A 24,753-nucleotide genomic window follows, 5' to 3' on the forward strand; every position below is an offset into this window, starting at 1 on the left:
TCGCAAGTACCAAGTGATTCATAATCAAGTGGTTCCAAAAGTCCATCAGTATGGAGTTTCTTCATGCGCTTTACACCGATATGACCTAAACGGCAGTGCCACAAATAAGTTGCACTATCATTATCAACTCTGCATCTTTTGGCTTCAACATTATGAATATGTGTGTTACTACTATCAAGATTCAATAAGAATAGAACACTCTTCAAGGGTGCATGACCATAAAAGATATTACTCATATAAATAGAACAACCATTATTCTCTGATTTAAATGAATAGCCGTCTCGCATCAAATAAGATCCAGATATAATGTTCATGCTTAACGCTGGCACCAAATAACAATTATTTAGGTCTAATATTAATCCCGAAGGTAGATGTAGAGGTAGCGTGCCGACCGCGATCACATCGACTTTGGAACCGTTTCCCACGCGCATCGTCACCTTGTCCTTAGCCAATCTTCGCTTAATTCGTAGTCCCTGTTTCGAGTTGCAAATATTAGCAACAGAACCAGTATCAAATACCCAGGTGCTACTACGAGTATTAGTAAGGTACACATCAATAACATGTATATCACATATACCTTTGTTCACCTTGCCATCCTTCTTATCCGCCAAATACTTGGGGCAGTTCCGCTTCCAGTGACCAGTCTGCTTGCAGTAGAAGCACTCAGTTTCAGGCTTAGATCCAGACTTGGGTTTCTTCTCTTGAGCAGCAACTTGCTTGCTGTTCTTCTTGAAGTTCCCTTTCTTCTTCTCTTTGCCCTTTTTCTTGAAACTAGTGGTCTTGTTGACCATCAACACTTGATGCTCCTTTTTGATTTCTACCTCCGCGGCTTTCAGCATTGCGAAGAGCTCGGGAATAGTCTTATTCATCCCTTGCATATTATAGTTCATCACGAAGCTCTTGTAGCTTGGTGGCAGTGATTGGAGAATTCTGTCAATGACGCAATCATCTGGAAGATTAACTCCCATTTGAATCAAGTGATTATTATACCCAGACATTTTGAGTATATGCTCACTGACAGAACTGTTCTCCTCCATCTTGCAGCTATAGAACTTATTGGAGACTTCATATCTCTCAATCCGGGCATTTGCTTGAAATATTAACTTCAACTCCTGGAACATCTCATATGCTCCATGACGTTCAAAATGCCGTTGAAGTCGCGGTTCTAAGCCGTAAAGCATGGCACACTGAACTATCGAGTAGTCATCAGCTTTGCTCTGCCAGACGTTCACAACATCTGGTGTTGCTCCAGCAGCAGGCATGGCACCCAGCGGTGCTTCCATGACGTAATTCTTCTGTGCAGCAATGAGGATAATCCTCAAGTTACGGACCCAGTCCGTGTAATTGCTACCATCATCTTTCAACTTTGCTTTCTCAAGGAACGCATTAAAATTCAACGGAACAACAGCACGGGCCATTTATCTACAATCATACATAAACAAGCAAGATACTATCAGGTACTAAGTTCATGATAAATTTAGGTTCAATTAATCATATTACTTAAAGAACTCCCACTTAGATAGACATCCCTCTAATCTTCTAAGTGATTACGTGATCCAAATCAACTAAACCATGTCCGATCATCACGTGAGATGGAGTAGTTTCATTGGTGAACATCACTATGTTGATCATATCTACTATATGATTCACGCTCGACCTTTCGGTCTCCGTGTTCCGAGGCCATATCTGTATATGCTTGGCTCGTCAAGTATAACCTGAGTATTCCGCGTGTGCAACTGTTTTGCACCTATTGTATTTGAACGTAGAGCCTATCACACCCGATCATCACGTGGTGTCTCAGCACGAAGAACTTTCGCAACGGTGCATACTCAGGGAGAACACTTCTTGATAATTTAGTGAGAGATCATCTTATAATGCTACCGTCAATCAAAGCAAGATAAGATGCATAAAAGATAAACATCACATGCAATCAATATAAGTGATATGATATGGCCATCATCATCTTGTGCTTGTGATCTCCATCTCCGAAGCACCGTCGTGATCACCATCGTCACCGGCGCGACACCTTGATCTCCATCGTAGCATCGTTGTCGTCTCGCCAATCTTATGCTTCCACGACTATCGCTACCGCTTAGTGATAAAGTAAAGCATTACAGCGCGATTGCATTGCATACAATAAAGCGACAACCATATGGCTCCTGCCAGTTGCCGATAACTTGGTTACAAAACATGATCATCTCATACAATAAAATTTAGCATCATGTCTTGACCATATCACATCACAACATGCCCTGCAAAAACAAGTTAGACGTCCTCTACTTTGTTGTTGCAAGTTTTACGTGGCTGCTACGGGCTTAAGCAAGAACCAATCTTACCTACGCATCAAAATCACAACGATAGTTTGTCAAGTTGGTGTTATTTTAACCTTCGCAAGGACCGGGCGTAGCCACACTCGGTTCAACTAAAGTTGGAGAAACTGTCACCCGCAAGCCACCTATGTGCAAAGCACGTCGGGAGAACCGGTCTCGCGTAAGCGTACGCGTAATGTCGGTCCGGGCCGCTTCGTCCAACAATACCGCCAAACCAAAGTATGACATGCTGGTAAGCAGTATGACTTATATCGCCCACAACTCACTTGTGTTCTACTCGTGCATATAACATCAACATATAAAACCTAGGCTCGGATGCCACAGTTGGGGAACGTAGTAATTTCAAAAAAATTCCTACGCACACGCAAGATCATGGTGATGCATAGCAACGAGAGGGGGAGAGTGTGATCTACGTACCCTTGTAGATTGACAACGGAAGCGTTAACTTGGTTGATGTAGTCGTACGTCTCGACGGCCCGACCGATCAAGCACCGAAACTATGACACCTCCGAGTTCTAGCACACGTTCAGCTCGATGACGATCCCCGGACTCCGATCCAGCAAAGTGTCGGGGAAGAGTTCCGTCAGCACGACGGCGTGGTGACGATCTTGATGTACTACCGTCGCAGGGCTTCGCCTAAACACCGCTACAATATTATCGAGGACTATGGTGGATGGAGGCACCGCACACGGCTAAGAATATGATCATGTGGATCAACTTGTGTGTCAAGGGGTGCCCCCTGCCCCCGTATATAAAGGATCAAGGGGAGGAGGCCGGCCGGCCCTCTATGGCGCGCCAAGGAGGAGTCCTCCTAGTAGGAGTAGGACTCCTACTAGGAGGGGGAAAGAAGTGGGGAGGGAGAGGGAAAGGGGGGCGCCGCCCCCCCTCTCCTAGTCCAATTCAGACCAGGGGGAGGAGGCGCGCGGCCCACCTCTGGCTGCCCCTCTCTCTCTCCACTAAGGCCCATATGGCCCATTACTTCTCCCGGGGGGGGTGGTGGTTCCGGTAACCCTCCGGCTCTCCGGTTTTCTCTGAAATCACCCGGAACACTTCCGGTGTCCGAATATAGCCGTCCAATATATCAATCTTTATGTCTCGACCATTTCGAGACTCCTCGTCATGTCCGTGATCACATCCGGGACTCCGAACTAACTTCGGTACATCAAAACTCATAAACTCATAATATATCTGTCATCGAAACCTTAAGCGTGCGGACCCTACGGGTTCGAGAACAATGTAGACATGACCGAGACACGTCTTCGGTCAATAACCAATAGCGGAACTTGGATGCTCATATTGGCTCCTACATATTCTACGAAGATCTTTATCGGTCAGACCGCATAACAACATACGTCGTTCCCTTTGTCATCGGTATGTCACTTGCCCGAGATTCGATCGTCGGTATCTCAATACCTAGTTCAATCTCGTTACCGGCAAGTCTCTTTACTCGTTCTGTAATACATCATCCCGCAACTAACTCATTAGTTGCAATGCTTGCAAGGCTTAAGTGATGTGCATTACCGAGAGGGCCCAGAGATACCTCTCCGACAATCGGAGTGACAAATCCTAATCTCAAAATACGCCAACCCAACATGTACCTTTGGAGACACCTGTAGAGCTCCTTTATAATCACCCAGTTACGTTGTGATATTTGGTAGCACACAAAGTGTTCCTCTGGCAAACGGGAGTTGCATAATCTCATAGTCATAGGAACATGTATAAGTCATGAAGAAAGTAATAGCAACATACTAAACGATCGGGTGCTAAGCTAATGGAATGGGTCATGTCAATCAGATCATTCAACTAATGATGTGATCCCGTTAATCCAATAACAACTCTTTGTCCATGGTTAGGAAACATAACCATCTTTGATTAACGAGCTAGTCAAGTAGAGGCATACTAGTGACACTCTGTTTGTCTATGTATTCACACATGTATTATGTTTCCGGTTAATACAATTCTAGCATGAATAATAAACTTTTATCATGATATAAGGAAATAAATAATAACTTTATTATTGCCTCTAGGGCATATTTCCTTCAGACTGGGGGGCGGGGCCGACGGCTGAGGCGGGCGGGCGGGGGGCAGGGCGGGAGGCGGCGGGGCAGGAGGCCGGGGGGCGGGACGCCGGGGCGGGAGGCTGCGGGGCAGGAGGCCAGGGGGCGGGGCGCGGGGCGGGGCGGCCGGGGGCTGGGGCGTGGGGCGGGAGGCGGCGGGAACGGCGGATCCGACGGCGGGGAGTGTGGCGCAGGGGCGGGACGACGGCGGCGTCGAGGGGAGGCGGGGGGCCGGCCGGATTGGCGGCGGGCGACGGCCGGCGGCTTGGGAGGGAGGAAGCGGGAGGTTGGGGACGGGAAACTTCCCTCCCGCGCGACGGGGGAAGGGAGTGCGGGCTGGTGTCGAGCGCCCCCCTCCAACCCTCACTTCTACGGTTTGAAATTGGGTTTGAGGGTTGGACCCTTACTTTTCTTTGAGGGTTTGAGGGTTTAGGGGTTCTAGTCTTTGCGTTTTTTTTGTTGCAACCCGCAAAAAAAACGGTTATTTTTGAGGGTTTGAGGGTTTAGGAGTACTACTAGTAATGCTCTAAGTGGGCTGGAGCCTGCATGAGTTGCAGGCAGAGCCCAACCCTGTTCTTTACAAGAGGCCCAATTGTACAGTCCAAGTGTCAGTAAGCATATGCATTCCACTTTGTCTCAAAAAAAATGCATTCCTCTTCCCTCAATTAAAAACAAAATGCATTCCACTTTTTTTTTGCGGGAATAATACTTGTATTACTCATTTATCAGGTCCTTACAATCATCTAGGACGAACTTCAAAACATCCTCAGGCCCCGAACCAATCCATGTCATAGTCCTGCCCTCTATTCTAGCAAAATTAGCGAGACTATCACTCGCTTTATTTTGACAACGAGGGACATAAGTAATACAAGATTGCCTAAGGCTTAATAGGAATTTAATTTCACCAACCAAGGAAGCATAAATTGAGCGGTCCATCTCGCCACAGGAAATCATCTGCACCGCCGTACTCGAGTCCATCTCAACTTCAATCGGAAGATCCGATCGTTGAATTGCGAATGATAATCCTTCCATACATGCACACAACTCAGCTTCTAGGGCGTCTCTACATGAGAACAAAGATCTGCAGGATGAAAACACAACAGAACCATCAACATTACGTAGAATCATCCCAGCTCCCGCGCCACCATCCGATGAGTAAGACCCATCCGTATTAAACTTAGCCCAACCTTGTTGGGGCGGTTTCCATGACGTTTCAAGGACAGGAGCACATGCATGCATTACAGCGCCTTGGTCAAAGTTTATGCTGTACTTCCCTTTAACCGGGTCCATGTGGGAATTGAATTTGATACAGAACAAGACATCCAGATAGTCCTGTAGAAATTTTACTGAGACGACCATGGGCGGTGGTGGTTTGTAATGTGTTATCTCGTTCCTCACGTACCAGCTTCTCCAGAAGATTAGCACCAACATGCTTCTCTGAATATCATTAAGGGGAGCAAGGGCCTGGAGTAGCCACTGTTTCCCAACAGGTAGCAGCGATTCAATTGCTGATATACACCACACCTTGGACATGGCTAGATAAAGGTCTCGTCCAAACTGGCATCTCAGAAACGGATGATAATTATCTTCCTCTTCCATGCCACAAACGGCACATCTGCTAGATGTTTCGAGGCCAATCTTATACTTATTTTTCCACGTCGGAAGAGAATCAATCGACAGTCTCCAGGCAAAATTACGTACAGTGGGGGGAACATTGCACTTCCATATAAACTTCCAGCATGTCCTGCTACCATCCGGCGAACTGCTTGATGCTTCTGAGGACCCCCTGTGAATTTCGTCAAAAGCCATGGCATAAGCTGATTTCACTGTGAAAACTCCTAGCCTCCCCGGGCCCCATGAAATAACATCTTCCCTAAGTCTCGGTGACGCCCGTATCTTCAAAATATCTTCAACATCAGCTGGTATGAAGTATTGCTGCAGCAGTTCCACGTTCCATGAGCCATTGTCGTTAAGCAGGTCCGACACAAAGCGGATACGACACCGGCCTTGAATAAACACAGGTTTGTATGAGTAAGGCCTCGGTATCCAATTATCTCTCCACACTCTAATACTCTTTCCATTCCCAACTCTCCATATTAGACCTTTCTTCAAAAGATCTAGACCGTGACTAATAGCTTGCCATGATGAGGAAGCATTTCCTAAGAAGACCGTATCTACTAGATTACCTTGGGGATAATATCTAGCCTTTAGCACTTGGGCGCATAAGCTATCTGGTTTGGATAGCAACCTCCAGGCTTAGCGTGCCAACAGTGCTTGATTGAATAATCGAAAGTCACGGAATCCTGCACCTCCTTTAGCCTTGGGCTGTAATAGATAGTCCCAACCTCTCCAATGGACCCTCCTTCTTCCTTCCTTAGAACCCCAATAAAAGTTCCTAACCATTCTTGTGAGATCATCGCACACCGAGTATGGTAACTTGAAGACACCCATCATGTACGTCGGCAAGGCCTGTGCCACTGACTTAATTAAAACCTCTCTACCTGGCTGGGCAAGGAGTCCATCACCCCACTGAATCAATCACTTTGTGAGACTTGTTTGCAAGTTCTGAAACCGTTCTTTAGACATACGCCCTTCTGGTGTTGGAAGGCCCAGATATTTTTCCTCGAATACCAGACTTGTAACTCCCAACACATCTCTTACTTGCTCCTGTATCGTCACCGGGCAGGCAGCACCAAAAAATATAGAGCATTTATTATAGTTCAAGCTTTGGCCAGTGGACGCGCTATACAATTCCAGGGCAGCCTTTACACTAACCGCTTGGACACTGGAGGCCTCAAAGAATAACAAGGTATCATCAGCAAATAGCAAATGAGATATACCAGGAGCCCTTCTACATACCTTAACAGGGGTAATCTCACCCAAAGACACTTTGTTCTTTAAAATTGCTGACAAGCCATCTGCCACAAACAGGAATAAGAATGGTGATAGAGGGTCGCCTTGCCGAAGCCCACGCGTCGGTGCAAATGAATCCAAGAGGGTACCATTTAATTTGATAGAATACCTCATCGATGTGACACACGTCATAACCCAGTCAATCCATCGTTGAGCGAAACCCACCTTTTGCATCACCTGCCTCAAGAACACCCAATCCACTCTGTCATAAGCCTTTGACAAATCTAGCTTGTAAGCACAGAAGCTTTTTGTTGGGTCCTTCTCCTGTTTGATGTAATGGATGCATTCAAACGCAACAAGGGCATTGCCCGTTATCATCCTTCCAGGAATAAAGGCGCTCTGCTCTGGAGAAATTAAATTGTCCAATAGTGGTTGTAACCGGTTCACCAGGCATTTCGAAATGATTTTATAAATAACATTACAGAGGCTAATGGGTCTATAATCAGAAATCTTAGCGGGGTTAGATATTTTTGGAATAAGAACAATGGAAGTAGAATTTACCCCATGAGGCATTATTCCTGTCCGGAAGAAGTCCTTAACCGCAGCTAAAACATCCTCTTTGATAATACTCCAATTCCGCTGAAAAAACCTTGCCGGAAAGCCATCAGGTCCGGGGGCTTTTAGTGGCCCTATCTGGAACAATGCGTCTGAGATTTCTTTGTCCGTAAATGGAGCACAAAGCTTGACATTATCTTCCTCCGAAATCTTAGGCTCCAAAAGATCAAGGACCGGCGAAGCATCAAGTGAGGGATCAGCAGCAAAAATAGTCTGAAAGTATTCATTTGCTATTTTTCCCATTGCAGCAAAATCTGAATGTACTACGCCAATACTATCAGTGAGTTGACGTATTTTATTCTTCCTCGCTCTCCATACAGCCTTGCTCTGAAAAAACTTGGTATTACGGTCGCCCTCCTTCAGCCATGAAATCCTAGACCTCTGGAGCCACATCATCTCTTCTTGATATAGCAACTCGTTCATTTTATCCGTCACCCTCCGGATGTCTTGTTGATCTGCATTCATATGCATAAGCTCCTCCAATTGCGACCTAGACTTGGCTAGCTCCCTCGTAACATTACCAAATTTCTTGCTCCATGATCCGAGAGACAACATTGTTTTAGTCAATGCGTCCCTCCTTGGCCCTGTCGGAACCTCATCGGGTGAACTTTTAAGTACCAACGCCACATGGTCAGAACATGACGACGGAACATGCAGAACTGATGAAAAGGCAAACATATTTCTCCAATTATTTGTAGCTACAGCTCTGTCCAAACGTACCCGCACATTTCCAGAACCTGACCTCTTGTTGTCATAAGTGAATGGGACACCAACGAACCCAAGATCCACCAAACCGCAGGTTTCCAATGTATCTCTAAAAGCTACCATCTGAGATTCAGCCCTGGGAGTTGCTGACATGTGTTCAAAGTCCCAAAGTGCCTCATTAAAGTCTCCCACCACTAACCATGGCAACTCATTTGTACTCTTCAAAGACTGTAATTTTGTTCACATGAGATGTCTATTTTCCACTCTTGGTTCCCCATACACACAAGTAATCCTCCATTGATCGGCGTCTCGATTAACTCGTACAAGAGCATCGATATGTCGTTCGTTTTTATCCATAATCTCCACCTCATAAGACTCATGCCAGAAAAGCGCGAGACCACCACTCATGCCATTACTATCAACACCACAAAAACCTTTGAGGCCTAGAGGACCCCGTATTCTCTTCATCTTCTCTTCTTTCTGCCTCGTTTCACATAAGAAGACTAACATGGGGGAATGCGACTGACATAACGTCGCTAGTTCACGAACTGTCCGGGTATGCCCCCCACCCCGGCAGTTCCAGCTGAGAAGAATCATTGTGACCGGCGGCTCTCCGCCTCGGAGGCCGCCTCAATAGACATATCAACATTTTCTCCCTCAACTCCCTCTCCATGACGTCTCCTTTTCACAATGGGGGCTTTGCCAGGTGTAGAATTCACCCCTACTCCCGCCGAAGCTTCTGTTGCATTCCCATTTTCAATCATCAGAACTGTACTTGACACTTTCCCTACCAAATTTTGCACTGCCTGTCCCCTGACATTAATAGTACCATCCGCACTGATCAGCCTTTTGCGGGCATTCTTCCCCTCCTCCCCTAATGCTTCATCATGATCTTGTTGTTGATTCACATGTTCATATTTGGTTCCCCCACCACGCCCTGCTCCACTGTTTGATCTTCCTCCTCTTCCTCTGCCAGCACCACCATCCCCTTTACCAGCGTGGTCACGGCCTCCAGCTGCACCACCACCCCTTCCTGAACCCGGCCATCCTCCTCCTCTACCACCACCCGTGCCTCCTCCATTGGGTTCATTATTCCAGTGCAAATACTCACCCCATTCACATGTACCAGGATCTTGTATGCCATCACCACACTCCTCAACGACATGTCCCATGCAGCCACAAAAGAAACAAAAGTCTGGAAGCTTCTCATAGCAGACAGGGTATTTCTTCCTTTCTTTCAACGTGATCGGCACAAATCTCACAAGAGGTTTATTGACATTCACAAACACTCTCACCCGCAAATAGCTAGAAGGATTAATCTTCCCTTCATTAACAATGACAGTAAACGGTGGTTCCCCTACTTTCTTCGCCACCTTCTCCGCAAGTTCTTTTTTCCTTGTTAAACCATCCGGCAAACCTTTGATTCTCGCCCAAAGAGGATACATATCAAGTGCATATTCAACGACGTTTGTGAATCCGTCATACTCAACAAGTACGACGGGATCTCTTCTAAACTGCCAAGGGCCTCCGTCCATCACCCGCTTCCAATCTCCTAAGCAATGGCACTGTGCCAGGAACAGGTTTGGGCCCTTAATGTTGAAGGTCACCCCTTGCGCACATACCCACGCGTTTCTCATGGAGTTCAAAAGGGCAGCATGGCTAAACGGTCTCATGGTATGGACCCTAAACAGGGCCAACCACCTCACGTCCTTGATCAAATCCTCCACCTCCCCAGAGAGGTCCAGGTCTTCTTCTTCTTCACCGTGTAAATTCATGCCTTCAAAAGCATCCTCTAGGGTTGGATCAGGGCCACTATGATCCCAATCCCCTCCATTGTCTTCCTCCATATCAGCCTCATCCGATGTTGGCAGCGCCTCCGCAGCCTTCTCCTCGGGCAGAGGATTGGATTGTCCTCTCCCCGATCTTGTTTCCTCCCGCACCTCTCCCCCCGTATGCATCTCCTTCGTTCCTTCCTTCAAGCTCGTTCCAGTACTCAAACCTCCCGGATCCCCCATGCAACCACCGTACCAGGGACGCGCAGACGTAGTCTACCTAGCGCTCGCAGGAATCCAGCGAGTCTATGGTGAAGATATGTGGACTCCGTCGGCGGCGCCGTCGGAGGATAAGGTAGACCCTAGGGGAACCCTAGGGGACGTAACGTGTTCCACTTCAAATGGAAAAGGTCACATGCACCGAGTTACACTCCTTTTCCCGCAACCAAAAAAAAACACAAAATCACATAAGGACCGGCGAAGGAAACTCGGGTTTTTTATTTGAGAACAACGAAGGAAATTCGTGTGTACATCTATTGAGCCAGTGCAGAATGAAACCACTGCAAAGACGAAGCTTCATCGGCCTTTTTTGTTTCTTTTGTTACATTGCTTCTGTAGCCCGTTTACCTGAGCGGTTTCTTTTGGTGTACGGTAATCTTTCTGGTATTCTTATATGATTTCCCGATACTTTTTGTTGTATCAATTTTTTATTTTCATCTTTACTTTTATTTTCTTCTTCTTATTTTTCTGTCTATTTTCATTTTTATTTGAAAATTACCAGATCATTTATTAAAAAACATGACGACCTTTGAAATTTATATGACATTTCTTTTAAATGCATAAAATATTTTAAATTACATGAACCTTTCTACTCAAATACTTGACGGACAATTACTTTGTACATGATCCAATTTTGATCGGTATAAACAAATGTTAAGAATAGAATGAACAATTTTTCAATACACGCTGAACATGCTTTTTCATATGCAATGACCATTTTTTCAAAGACATGATGATGCTTTTGAAAATAACCATGCATATAGTTTTTTTTAGGAAAAACACATATTTTAATACGTTAAGAACTTTTTTGTTATGTAATTTTTTTATACACGACGAACATATTTTTCTTGTACGGTGATTTTTTTAGAAAACACGAAGAACAATTTACAATATAAGAGTATTCTTAGAAAAACATTTTTAATACATGATTAAACTTTTAAAAATATATGATGAACAATCTTTAACATGAATTGACCTTTTTTAATATGCGACATACAATTTTTTCATACACAACGAATATTTTTTCAATACATGATGATACTTTTTCTGGAAACACAAGGAAAACATTTCTACTACTCCCTCCGTCCCATAATGTAAGACGGTTTTTGACTCTAGTGTAGTGTCAAAAAATATCTTACGTTATGGGACGAAGGGATTACTTTTGATTAAGAAATATACAATATGGGCTGAACATTATTTAATACAGAATGAACCTTTTTGTTAAAATATCGATGCATAAGAAATATTCATATAATTTAAAATATTAACACATTTTTAACGAACTACTCAGGTATTTTTAATATATATACAAATGTAAGTGAGTGTCCATTGAAGGACGTGCATATATATAGATATGCATGTGGCGCGGGCTACGGTGGACGGCACGGCTGAGCGCGAGGTCAGGAGGTCGCCGTGGGTGCCGGAGGCGCTTTGCGGGGACGCCTGCGCCGTCGGGAGGAAGATCGAGCAGGTTTTGTAGAAAAAAAAAGATCTCGTAAGTAGGCTGCCGCCCACATAAGTTGCTAGGAGAGCCCAACAATGTCCTGGCCACAGGGAAGCCCAATGCTCCAGTTAATTATAACTTTTTTTTTATGTAGGAGTACATTGTTCTTTTTGTTGAGAAGAATACGAAATCACTAATTAAGGAGTACTCCTTGCAAAGATACAGCGCGCCATTTGTCGCAACCTGAGAGTTTTCCTTTTTTTCGTAGATCCGTTTATTCAAAACGTTTTATCTCTTAAACCGTGCGTCCAAATCTCGAACTGTTTTCACCATTGGATTCCTCGCGTCAAGATCTTCAAAACTAGATCCCATGTTGATAGGTTTTAACGAACTTTTTTTCACAAAAAAAACCGAACGAAAAAATCGAACAAAAAACCGAACCAGGAGCACGGTTTTTTCCCTTTCTGAAAGAGGCACGCCCGTGCCTCTTGCGAAATCACAATCGTGCCTCTCGTGAAAGCAAAAACATGACTCTCGTGGAAGGAAAAAAAAACAGAAAACGCGTTTTTTTTCGTTTCCGAGAGGCACGGCCGTGACTCTCGCGAAAGCACAACCGTGCCTCTCGCGGAAGCAAAACCGTGACTCTCGCGAAAGAAAAAAAAACAGAAAACGCGTATTTTTTTCCCTTTCCTAGAGGCACGGCCGTGACTTTCGTGAAAGCACAACCGTGCCTCTCGGGGAAGCAAAACCGTGACTCTCAAGAAAGAAAAAAAAACAGAAAACGCGTTTTGTTTTTCCCTTTCCTAGAGGCACGGTCGTGACTTTCGCGAAAGCACAACCGTGCCTCTCGCGGAAGCAAAACCGTGACTCTCACGAAAGAAAGAAAAAAAATAGAAAACACATTTTGTTTTTCCCTTTTCCGAGAGGCACGACCGTGACTTTCGCAAAAGTATAACCGTGCCTCTCGCGGAAGCAAAACCGTGACTCTCGCGAAAGAAAAAAAAGACAAAAAACACGTTTTTTTGAAAGGCACGGCCGTGACTCTCGCTAAAGCACAACCGTGTCTCTCGCGGAAGAAAAACCGTTACTTTCGCGAAAGTAAAATAAAAGAAAACGTGTTTTTTCGCGGAATTTTTTTTTTCAAATTTTTTGATCGAAAAGCTAAGAAAGACCGGGGGAAAACCAAAACGTCGAAAAAACCCGGGAAAAAAACCATTTAAAAAGCTGAAAACGCGTGCGGAAAAATAAAAAAAACAAAATCCGAAGGGAGCGTCCAGAGCACGATACGTGGCGAATGGCTGAGAGCGCGCCAAGTGGCGCTGATTGTTGCGAGGCTCCCAAAGGAGCGCTCGTTAACTAGTTGCTTCCAGAAGAATAGGAGTACATTGTGAGTAGCTGATAATTTGAACTCATGTTATTACCAAGCATATGTTTTCATTCATATCAATTCTACTTTTGAGACTATATTTCTGTGCTGTGTCTCTGAAACGATTATTATCTTTCTCGCCCTCTAATGACTAAATCCTGGCTCCACCCATGTCTGGGCTTCCTCATAGCCGCCCTAGATTTAAGAGGTCTGCCGATCAGCCCGGACATTTAGGGCTGGTTTAAGGCGTCCGTTTGGATCAGCTTTTTTCGACCAGTCACTGACCCGGCTAGTGTATGGAGGGAGTTTGGTGCGCCTGGCGGTAGATGCTCTAAATTTTTTTAGCTCCCGATCCCCGAAAAGCACACAGGGCCTCGGTTTGATGATGGGTTAAAAAGTTCGGACGGGTGCACTAGGCTTACGGGTGGGCCTCCACCCCATGGTCCAGGGCAGAAGACCCAAATTAGTCGGCACGACGAATCCACCACGGTAGAGCAGAGCATTGCTCCTCTTCCCAGATGGATCTAAGCCACGCCGGCCACCACCGCCGCCGCTCCGAGCTTCATATGCAGCCGGCCGGGATCCCCCGCCGTCGCAGCACGGACGGGCTGGAGGCGCCGCCACCGAAAGCGGGTAAGAGTGTACCAGTCTCGGTGTCAGTGTATTGTATTTCTGGACTAGCAACCACGGTTGGTTGTATTGTATCTCTGGACTAGCTAGCTAGTGTACTTAGCTCGAGTGAAACTGCTATGCCTGCTTGTCCCTGTATGTGTTGCCATACAGTAGAATCATAGCAGCTGGGATCTTGCAGACACACATTAGTGCTCACGTCAATGAATTTGTGAAGACTGGACGGTTACATAAACATAAGAGATTCTAGACTTCTACTCTTCTAGTGCTAGCATAGCAGGACACTTGAAATAACAACAAATTGCAAATTTAATTTGTTGATAAAGCAGGCTGCCCCATGAAATGTTTCCTGGACAATGTTTGACTTGTAGCATATCTGGGATCTTGCAGATACACATTAGCACTCATAGCGGTGAATTTGTGAGGACTGGATGTTACATTAGAGGTTGTAGTGCTAGCAGGACACCTGAAAATATATAACCAATTGCAAGTTTAATTAGAGTGTAGGCCTTGGAGTTCCGAGTTGACGGGACCATTCTCTAGATTATGGCATATCCTTCCCCGGGCTTGTGCTCAAGGGTTTTATATTTCTTCTTAGCAGAGCCAGAGAGCGAAAAATTGGATGAAGTGGATCGAGTTTGTTCCATTCATGAAACATGGGAGGTCTTGCGGAAAATGCTGTGTCCTTTTTACCATTTTCTCATAAAGGAGTCTGGTTCTGTTAGTTTGTATCGTCAATGTTTAGCTTTCAATTGAGTCAACTTCTACCTATATTACTGGTCAAGAGACTTTTATCTTTATTGTTGGTTTACTGCATATACCAAATTACAAAACAAACTTGCTGTTGATTAGCATGTGATGGTTTGCTGTCACCTGTGCCCACATTTGGTGTTGATCTGACACGGACCTGAATGCTTAAACATTTATCTGAAAATCATTCAAGTTATCTAAATTCTAAATATATTGCCAAGGTATCAGTTCTATGTGCAGAGTAAGGCTTTTGCTTGTTGCATAGATATCAAACCATATATGCATGACAATGAGGGGCAAACTAATCAGCAATCACCAGATATTTACGTGACAATACATCTCATTGCGGGTACTCACAACTCTGTATGATGTGTTCTCATAACAAACTTCTGGGTTTGAGTTGGATCAAGATGCTGTGGTGCTCTTTAAGACGTACAAGTTGGAGGACTAAACGACGAGAGCAGTGTATCAACTTATGAAATGTAAATTTGTATTGCCTGTGTCAGTGAATCTATGCTGAATTTTATGTTTGATGACTGTACTAGAAATGGTCAACATGGGACTACAGAAGATTAGGTAGACCAACCGGCATTATTACCCTGTCCTATGGGTACACCCGAGGGTGCTTTGAAGGAGAATGTTAGCTCCACTAAGGAGTCTGATTAGCTTGAAGACAACCAGTACGTAATTTACCAGTTCTTAATACGGAACTTGACACATAAGGTGGAAAGGACAGATCAACAAGCTAGGCAAACATGACGAGCCAGAAACGAACAAACCAAAACCAAGCTTAGAATGCCAAACATATAACCTCCATGAAGCCAATTAAGTGTACATGACCTGGATGTTTCAGCATAAGGTCTTGCGTTATATACTGCCGACCTTGTTACTCCTTTTGTGTTATTCTAATATAGCTATCCCTTATCCTGTGAATCGCAGCAGCTGCATCTCCTATGCACATTCTCTTGGTGGGTGCATGCTTGCTGCATGACAGGGCAACCTCTATGACAGAGAACATGGCATTGCTGCTATATATCAACTAAACGACGAGAGCAGTGTATCAACTTATGAAATGTAAATTTGTATTGCCTGTGTCAGTGAATCTATGCTGAATTTTATGTTTGATGACTGTACTAGAAATGGTCAACATGGGACTACAGAAGATTAGGTAGACCAACCGGCATTATTACCCTGTCCTATGGGTACACCCGAGGGTGCTTTGAAGGAGAATGTTAGCTCCACTAAGGAGTCTGATTAGCTTGAAGACAACCAGTACGTAATTTACCAGTTCTTAATACGGAACTTGACACATAAGGTGGAAAGAACAGATCAACAAGCTAGGCAAACATGACGAGCCAGAAACGGACAAACCAAAACCAAGCTTAGAATGCCAAACATATAACCTCCATGAAGCCAATTAAGTGTACATGACCTGGATGTTTCAGCATAAGGTCTTGCGTTATATACTGCCGACCTTGTTACTCCTTTTGTGTTATTTTAACATAGCTATCCCTTATCCTATGAATCGCAGCAGCTCAATCTCCTATGCACATTCTCTTGGTGGGTGCATGCTTGCTGCATGACAGGGCAACCTCTATGACAGAGAACATGGCATTGCTGGTATATATCAACTAAACGACGAGAGCAGTGTATCAACTTATGAAATGTAAATTTGTATTGCCTGTGTCAGTGAATCTATGCTGAATTTTATGTTTGATGACTGTACTAGAAATGGTCAACATGGGACTACAGAAGATTAGGTAGACCAACCGGCATTATTACCCTATCCTATGGGTACACCCGAGGGTGCTTTGAAGGAGAATGTTAGCTTCACTAAGGAGTCTGATTAGCTTGAAGACAACCAATACGTAATTTACCAGTTCTTAATACGGAACTTGACACATAAGGTGGAAAGGACAGATCAACAAGCTAGGCAAACATGACGAGCCAGAAACGAACAAACCAAAACCAAGCTTAGAATGCCAAACATATAACCTCCATGAAGCCAATTAAGTGTACATGACCTGGATGTTTCAGCATAAGGTCTTGCGTTATATACTGCCGACCTTGTTACTCCTTTTGTGTTATTCTAACATAGCTATCCCTTATCCTGTGAATCGCAGCAGCTGCATCTCCTATGCACATTCTCTTGGTGGGTGCATGCTTGCTGCATGACAGGGCAACCTCTATGACAGAGAACGTGGCATTGCTGGTATGTTCCATTGTGTTGCTTCCATCCAGCAAACTACTGGCACTAGCTTCTTCAATGGACAGTAGGACTGGATCGACGATCTGCATCAGCATCCCTGGAAATGCATCCTTGGCATGTTTTTGCAAGGTCAACCCATCCCTGAACATGTCATGAGTAGGTGCCTTGCCTATAAACAACTCGAGGATGGCACACCCAAAGCTGTATACGTCCCCACGTGAAGAAACTTGACCGCCTTCACCATATTCTACATTTGCATACATAAAAAGGTATGATTTTGCATACCTGCTAAATTTATGCTGTGGACTGTTTGATTTAATGTTAGAGAAAATTAAAGCTACCTGGAGCGACGTAGCCAATTGTTCCTCTTATTCCATTCGAGCTCTTTGAGTTAATCAGTTGCTCGGCTGCTGGTTCGGAAAGAATCTTTGCAAGGCCAAAGTTTCCAACATGAGCAACTAAATCCTCATTGAGAAGAATGTTGCTTGGCTTCAGGTCACAGTGAACTATTGGCGGTTCCCAGTTGTTGTGTAAATAATCTAGTGCATCAGCAATATCGACTGCAATATTTAATCTCTGCATCAATGTCAATCCTTGCAGTTGCCGTGATGCATCATGTACATCCGGATGTAACCAGCTGTCCAGGTTCCCATTGGGCATGAACTCGAACACAAGAGCTTTGAAGTCGTTTTGGCTTGAGTCAGAGCTTGAGCAGCAAGTTATGACACTGATCAAATTACGATGGCGAACCTTACTAAGTGCCTCACACTCAGCTAAAAAGCTTTTGGAACAACCAGTCTGTTGGAGATCAAAAACCTTCACCGCTACTGTGGTCATCATGTTGTTCAGCAATAAATGACACTTATACACTGATCCATGCATTCCTCTACCAATCAAATTGGCTGTGGCAAAGCCACCTGTTCCCTGGGCCAGTTCAACATAAGTAACTCTTGGATAATTGTCACCCATCAATTGGAATCCACTTGTGGATGTGGATTGAGCTTTTGTTTCCTTTCTCCTTGTGAAGAACACAAGCATCACACTCAAGCATAGAATTGCGCCAACAATTGGGATAGCTATTGCGATAATGAAATGGCGTTTCTTCTTGTGTTCCATTGATTCCAGCGGCGGGCATGGGGGCAACTGTTATTCTGAGTTACCACCACAAAGCCTCGAATTCCCTTCAAACAAAAATCAGTCACATTACTGAACACGCCCTGCGATGGAACTTTGCCATCCAGATTATTGAAGGACAGGTCTAACCGATACAATGATGCCATGTTTTGCAAGCTCTCAGGGATATGACCAGACAAGTAGTTGTGTGCAAGATACAATTCTTGAATACCGTCCATGAGTCCTAACTCTTGAGGAACCACACCAGAGAGTGCATTCTTGGAAAGATTTAGAAATGTCAAGCCCTGCATTTTGCTGATAGACGAGGGAATGGTACTATTGAAGTAGTTGTGGTCCAACCTGAGCTCTATCAAGCTTTGGCAATAGCTAAGTGTATCAGGTAGTGGTCCTGATAAGTTGTTCATGGATACATACATGTATGTAAGCTTTGTCAGACTGCCAACTTCAGGTGGAAGAGAACCAACCAAAAAGTTGTTTGACAAATCCAGTGTATTTGATAGGGTTGATAGGTTAAATATCTCTTTTGGCAATGTACCTGAAAACTTATTGTTTGAAAAGTCTGCTTCAGTTATCTCTTGGAGGTTCCCTAGGCCTGTTGGAAGGGCCCCCTTAAACTTATTGCTGCCGGCTGAAAGAACTAGTAGCCGTGTCAAGTTCCCGAGGGAGGATGGCATGGACCCTGAAAATTGATTATTATTGAAATACAATTGCTGAAGCAAATTTAGCCTTCCGATGCTGTCAGGCAAGACACCAGTAAGTTGGTTGTGAGGGAAGTCCAACACATTTAGTCCGACAAGATTGCTTATTCCAAATGGTAATTTGCCAGAAATTTTATTAAATCCAAAAATAAATTGTTGGAGATGTGCTGATAGGTTGCCAACTGAGCTTGGCAGCATGCCACCTAGCATGTTGGCCTGGATGCTAAGGAACCTGAGGCGTGTGCAGTTTGTGAGGAATGTCATAAACTCCCAGTCCTGAGCAGTGGTTGCCATTAGCTGATTACTCTTAAAATTGAGGACTTCTGGGCAGAGCATTCCAATCTCAGGAGGAACTGTTCCGGTGATGTTGTTGAAGGAGATGTCGAGAAACCTTATCTGAGTTGCATTGACAAGAGAAGCTGGAAGGCTTCCTGTAAAGCTGTTCAACCCGAGGAACAGGCCCATGAGGTGCGGGACGTGATCCCCCAAGTCAGAGGGCAGTTTACCATCCAACTCATTGGCTGCCACACTAAATCCAACTAGAGATGAAAGGTTGAAGAGAGCTGTAGGGATGGTACCTGATAAATGGTTAAGTCCGAGGGAGACGTATGCGAGACTACCGAGACTGCCAAGGCCCTCAGGGATGGCACCATGAAGGTGGTTTTTGCCGAAATAGATCTGTTCTAGCTCTGATAGGTTGGTAAGCGACGACGGGATTATCCCGGTGAAGTTGTTCCTCTCCAGATGGATCTTGAGCTTTGACAGCCGTCCAAGCCAGGCAGGGATGTTCCCGGTGAAGAGGTTGAAGTCAAGATTGATAGCTTCAAGACCGGTGCAGTTGTTCAAGCCAGCGTTGTTCACATCACCATGAAATGAGTTGCCGGACAAATCAATGTGCCGTAAACGAGACAAATAGCCGATCGACGAAGGCATTTCGCCGTGGAATTTGTTCTGGCTGAGGTCTAGGATCTTCAGGAACGTGAGGTTTCCGACTGATGGAGCGATTTTGCCGGCGAGGCCCCCCGAGGTGAGGTTAAGCACTGCCACCCTGTGCTTATGCTTAAGGCTGCAAGTGACACCTGGCCAGGAGCAGAGAGCAGCGGTCGTGTTCCACGCAGCCAGCGCGCCTCGCTGGTCGCTTAGGCTCGCCTTGAAGGCCAGCAAGGCATCCACATCGGGCGAGTTATTTACCCAAAATCATCACATTATGGGCTAGGGTAACAACTTGGTACTACATTTGAGTCAGGGCACAAAAAACCACCAACTCTGCGCCTAACCTATAACTCCGAGCACTAATTCTCCGATAAGCTCACGAAAACAGTGAAACTGACAGGTTGGCCCCACTTGTCGGGCTGACATGGCGAAGACCAAAAACTTTGACCGATTGATGTGGCAAATGAGACTTGGGCCCCACTTGTCAATGACTAGAGGGTCATCTTCTTCACAACATTCTTTCTATCAGGCATTCCATCGAGCACCTTCCGTGCGTTCATCCTCTGGTCACTGACGAAGGCACAACATGCCATGGTGCGGGGAAGGGGCGCGGTGCTCACCTTCAGCACGTATGCATGCTCGGACGCGGGGAGGTAGCACTGGAGCAACGTCCTCGTGAGCGGCAGCGGCCGACGAAGCATGGTGAGGCGAGGAAGACGGCTTGGGGACTCGCAGCTTGCCGGTGTTGGCGGCGAAGGCATCAAGAGGACGTGTCGAAGCCTAGGGACTAGTTGCGAGGCGCAGGGATTCACCGGAGCAGGAGATCGAGGCACGTTGGTGGTTAGACGTGAAGAAGACGACCGCGGCGTGGCCAATTTTGGACGTCCGGGTCCAAAAACTCCAGTAGGGGTGCTCAGGGAGGCATTCCGGTGCTCCCAGACAAGGTGGTGGGGCTTGGAGTGGTCTCTCGCCATGAGAATGGTGGCCGGCGGCGACCGCAGATCGGGGAGGAGCTGCTATGGGCTCCGTGGGGGTGTGGACTCCGGCGGCCGATGCGGACGCCGTACGGGTCCTGGGCACCAGATCCATGGAAGCGGGGTTGCGGGCGTCCACATCCGGAGCGAGCGGCGGCCAGCAAGGCAACCGGCCCGAGTGGTGCTGCTCGGGGCGAGGCGCGCATCGCCGGAGCGGCCTGGAAGAGAGGAGGAGGTTGATGGCGGGGGACGCGGCGTCTCGTCAGGCGTTGGGCTGCCGGCGGGGACGACCGTGGCGGCCGACCATGGCGGCGGAGGCATGGGTCCAGCCTGAGCATGGCCACTGGCGAGGTCCTCTGTGTTCGCTGGTTGAAGAGAGAAAAAAGACAGAGAGGAGGAAGGAGGAGGTGCGTGAGGATGACATATGGGACCTACGTCCACCTCAGCAAATTGTCCAGATAGGCATGCCACATCGTCCCGACATGTGGGCTCTACCTATCGGTTTCGTTGTTTTCGTGAGTAAATTCGACTATCTCGGTGTTACAGATTAGCCCCATTGTTGGTTGTTTTTTGTGCTTTGACTCAAATGTGGTACTGATCTGTTACCCTAGCCCATAATATGGTGGTTTTGGATAAATAACTCACATCGGGCTTGTCGTCGAGTGTTGTTGCTGATGCCGAGTGGAATGCGTAGGGTAGGGAAATGGAGGAAAAGAGTCCAAGCCAGGGGCCGGGGAGAATGAATCACATCACGGTAGGGAAATTAAAGAGGCATGCTTACAGAGATGGATGTAGGGGCCGGCCGGGAGGAGGACGTACGTGCGCGCAGCCTCGAGCGAAGGGGCTGCTAGCGGGCTAGGCGCAGGAGAGGAAGGGCCGGCCGCCGGCGCCGGAGGGGCTCGGAATCAGCTCGCCGGGCAAGGGGGCATCAGCCCAGATCAAGATGTGCGCTCGGCTCATGCCGTATACATCGTCAGTCAGAAGATGGCCCGGCTCCGGTTGAGATGGTGGTAGGGACGGTAACTCACGGGCATCTGTCGGCGGTTAGTATGAATGAACGACATAAACATGAGGCGTGGCCCCCTCCGGCCCTACACGGCTGCCACCCAGTAGCACACTACTTCCTCCGTTCCTTAATATTTATCTTTCTAATTATTTTAAATGAACTAAACATCCGGATATATGTAAACATATTTTAGAGTGTAGATTCATTTATTTTGCTCTGTATGTAGCCACTTGTTGCAATCTTTAGAAAGACAAATATTTGAAAAATGAGGGAGTATTTGTTCTCTTTTTTATATTTATTACTTCAAACCCCTAGCGTTCCTTTTTTTTTTGAGGTTTACCCGTAACGTTCCTAGACAAGTAGGTATAAGGTAAAGTCTTTTTTTTTACTCCAGCACGATCGCGACGAGCGCTCACGCCGGAGACTCCTCTGACGGTTGCTGCAACCGGAGCTATGTTTCTAAAACGCGGGTTATGTTGCAATTCTTGGCCTCTCAAGCTCTAATGCTGTGTGCTCCTTCGACACTTTCTGTAATCGGGGATATATTTATGAAGCAAGATCTCTGTTGCAAAAGAAAAGATCTTCACCATCAGACCACTTTTTTTCTTCTGAAATAAGACCCTATTGCTGAAAAAAAACTTCATCACTGAACCTTTTTTTTCTTCTTCTGAAACAAGACCCTTGTTAAAGGGACTTGTGGCCAGCGTGAGCGTTTGATCAGGATTGATCCGACGGCTACGCATGCGACAGGATTAAGTGTGTAAACTACAAGCGAAGGCGCCTTAAATGAAGACGCTTTTGGCTGTGGCCGATGACCATCCACGAGTGTGGCATCCTTCCCTTCTCACGTGCCTTTCCGTAGCGCGTAGTCAACCTGAAGGACCTTAAGCAAATGACACAACAGACTCTCAGTTGTGCAGGCAATCTGCTCCACTCTACTCTCAAATTTAAGATATATCTCAGAGACAATTACCAAGATAACAGAGTCTCAACCTAGCCATTTCAACTAAGCTAAATAATGGACATCTACTGGTAACTCACCTGCACATTGCATCCAATGAATCTCTTTCCAGTATCAACTCCTTCAAAAGCCAGACATTTCTTCGGCCTTTGCTTCTACAACATGCGATTCGGCACATCATCCACAACAACATCGTTGTAAAGCGGCTCAGGAATGATGTCCGGTGTCTCCTGCGTACATTGCAAGCTAGATCAACGACATATTCCATGTAATCTGTGCAGCAAAGCTCAAAACAAGGAAAAAAAATCCCCAAATCTAAGAACCCTAACCCTAACTATTCAGAGAGGAGCCAATCTTACAAAGTAGTCCATGTCCATGAAGTCGTCGCCCATGTTGATGCCGTTGTCACTGCTCTCTTCCGCATCCTTCCACGACGACATGTTCACCGGCAACGACATGGTCGAGTAAAGAGAGGAGAACGAGTTGGAGAGTGAGGGAGAGGGAGTTAGCCGTCCCGAGTCATTTTGACCCGGTCAGAACGTCAGCCTCTAACGTCCGTGAGCACGGGCGCCGTCTGTCGGCTGCCGACGTGGCCCCGACGGGTGGGCCTGTCTTGTCATAAATCCGTTCAAGACGCAATGATTGGCGACTTGGGTCTTTTGAAACAACCAACCCTCGAAAGTGGGAGTTATAAAGAAAATTTTAAAGGCGGTAGTTTTTTGGAAACCTACCCCAAGTTGTGGTAGGTTTATGCTATTTACCAAAGAAAAAGAGAGCAAGTAATAAGGCTCTGTTGATTTCCAAAAAAAAACTATTATTTTTCTTCTTATATTTAAGTCGGCCTTTTAGCCATCCGACATCTAAGCATTGGTATTCGTGTATTTGAAAAATGTCAATCATGTATTCGAAAAATGTAAAACGAGTATAAGGAAAATGTTCCTACTGTGCATGTGGCGGAGTGCGGCGGGCATTTTTTTAGAAAAATGATTTTTTTTAGAATACCATGAACATTTTTTGTAATTATGAACGTATTTAAAATCATATTTTTTTTCAATTTTCAATTTTTTCTTCAAAAAAAGCGAACAAAAGCTGAATTTCTAACAATTTTGGATTTTTGGAATGTTTTATTAAATACTTAATTATTTTGAAAATACGAACATTTTTCAAAATAGTGAACATTATTTGTAAACATGAGCAATTTTTCAAGTTGTGAATACTTTTCGAAAACGCGAACAATTTCTGTGCAAACCAAGATTCCCAGCATGGCAAGCATCCAAACGGCCCAAAACGGCATCCAGCGGGCCTGGCTGAGGTACATGTACACTACCAAACACCTCCCTAGTGGATTCGATGTCCAACATCGATTTGTAAGTGCCGCCATCCAGTCGAATAGTTTGAATTTGGGTGGCACCCATGAAGTCTTGACCAGATCACCCAACCGCGACGAAGAGCTGCTTTGCCATTTTTATTTTCAGACCATTTCCATCATTGCACATCTTCTTCCTTAATTCAACATGGCGGATCAGAAGGAACTGAAAAGATTGTGACGAAGTTGATCATTGATGTCACGCGTCCAACAGTTTCTCTGAAGGCCCATGGCAATGGTGCGCTCCCGTGTGGTTTCTCTCCGAACGAATTCCATCGACTCAAGGAAGAACACGCGAGCACACTGTTTTTAACACTATACCATCACAGATGCTCGCATAGACGTACATACACTCATATCTATGAACACACACACACTCTCTATCCTTATGAGCATCTCCAAGACACTGAGATGGCACAACATTTAAACCCTTTAGCTTTCAACTAATCGGGAAAAAAACACCTCCGACTTTTGGGTGGGGGGGAATCGGATCGGTCCGCCAATTTTTAGAAAACAATGCCTCCAAACCTTTTGAAATTTCAGAAAACGCCGCCACCAACTTTCAAAATTAGGCCCCCGACCCCCAAAAACCTTTCCATACATGTCGTAAGGCCAACTCCACCGCGCGACCCTATCTTGTCTGGCCCCATCTGTTTGGGGTAAAACGGACA

The 24,753-nt window shown here is 45.7% G+C and overlaps 1 pseudogene; it reads right to left on the reverse strand.

The window, feature by feature from the left end:
* Positions 1-16,828: 16,828 nt before the first annotated feature.
* Positions 16,829-23,174, reverse strand: LOC125523156 (uncharacterized; annotated as a pseudogene).
* Between the last annotated feature and the right edge of the window lie 1,579 nt (positions 23,175-24,753).

The sequence above is a fragment of the Triticum urartu genome, chromosome 7A (assembly GCF_056163025.1).
Source record: "Triticum urartu cultivar PI428250 chromosome 7A, HENAU_Tu73, whole genome shotgun sequence".
Classification (NCBI taxonomy): domain Eukaryota; kingdom Viridiplantae; phylum Streptophyta; class Magnoliopsida; order Poales; family Poaceae; genus Triticum; species Triticum urartu.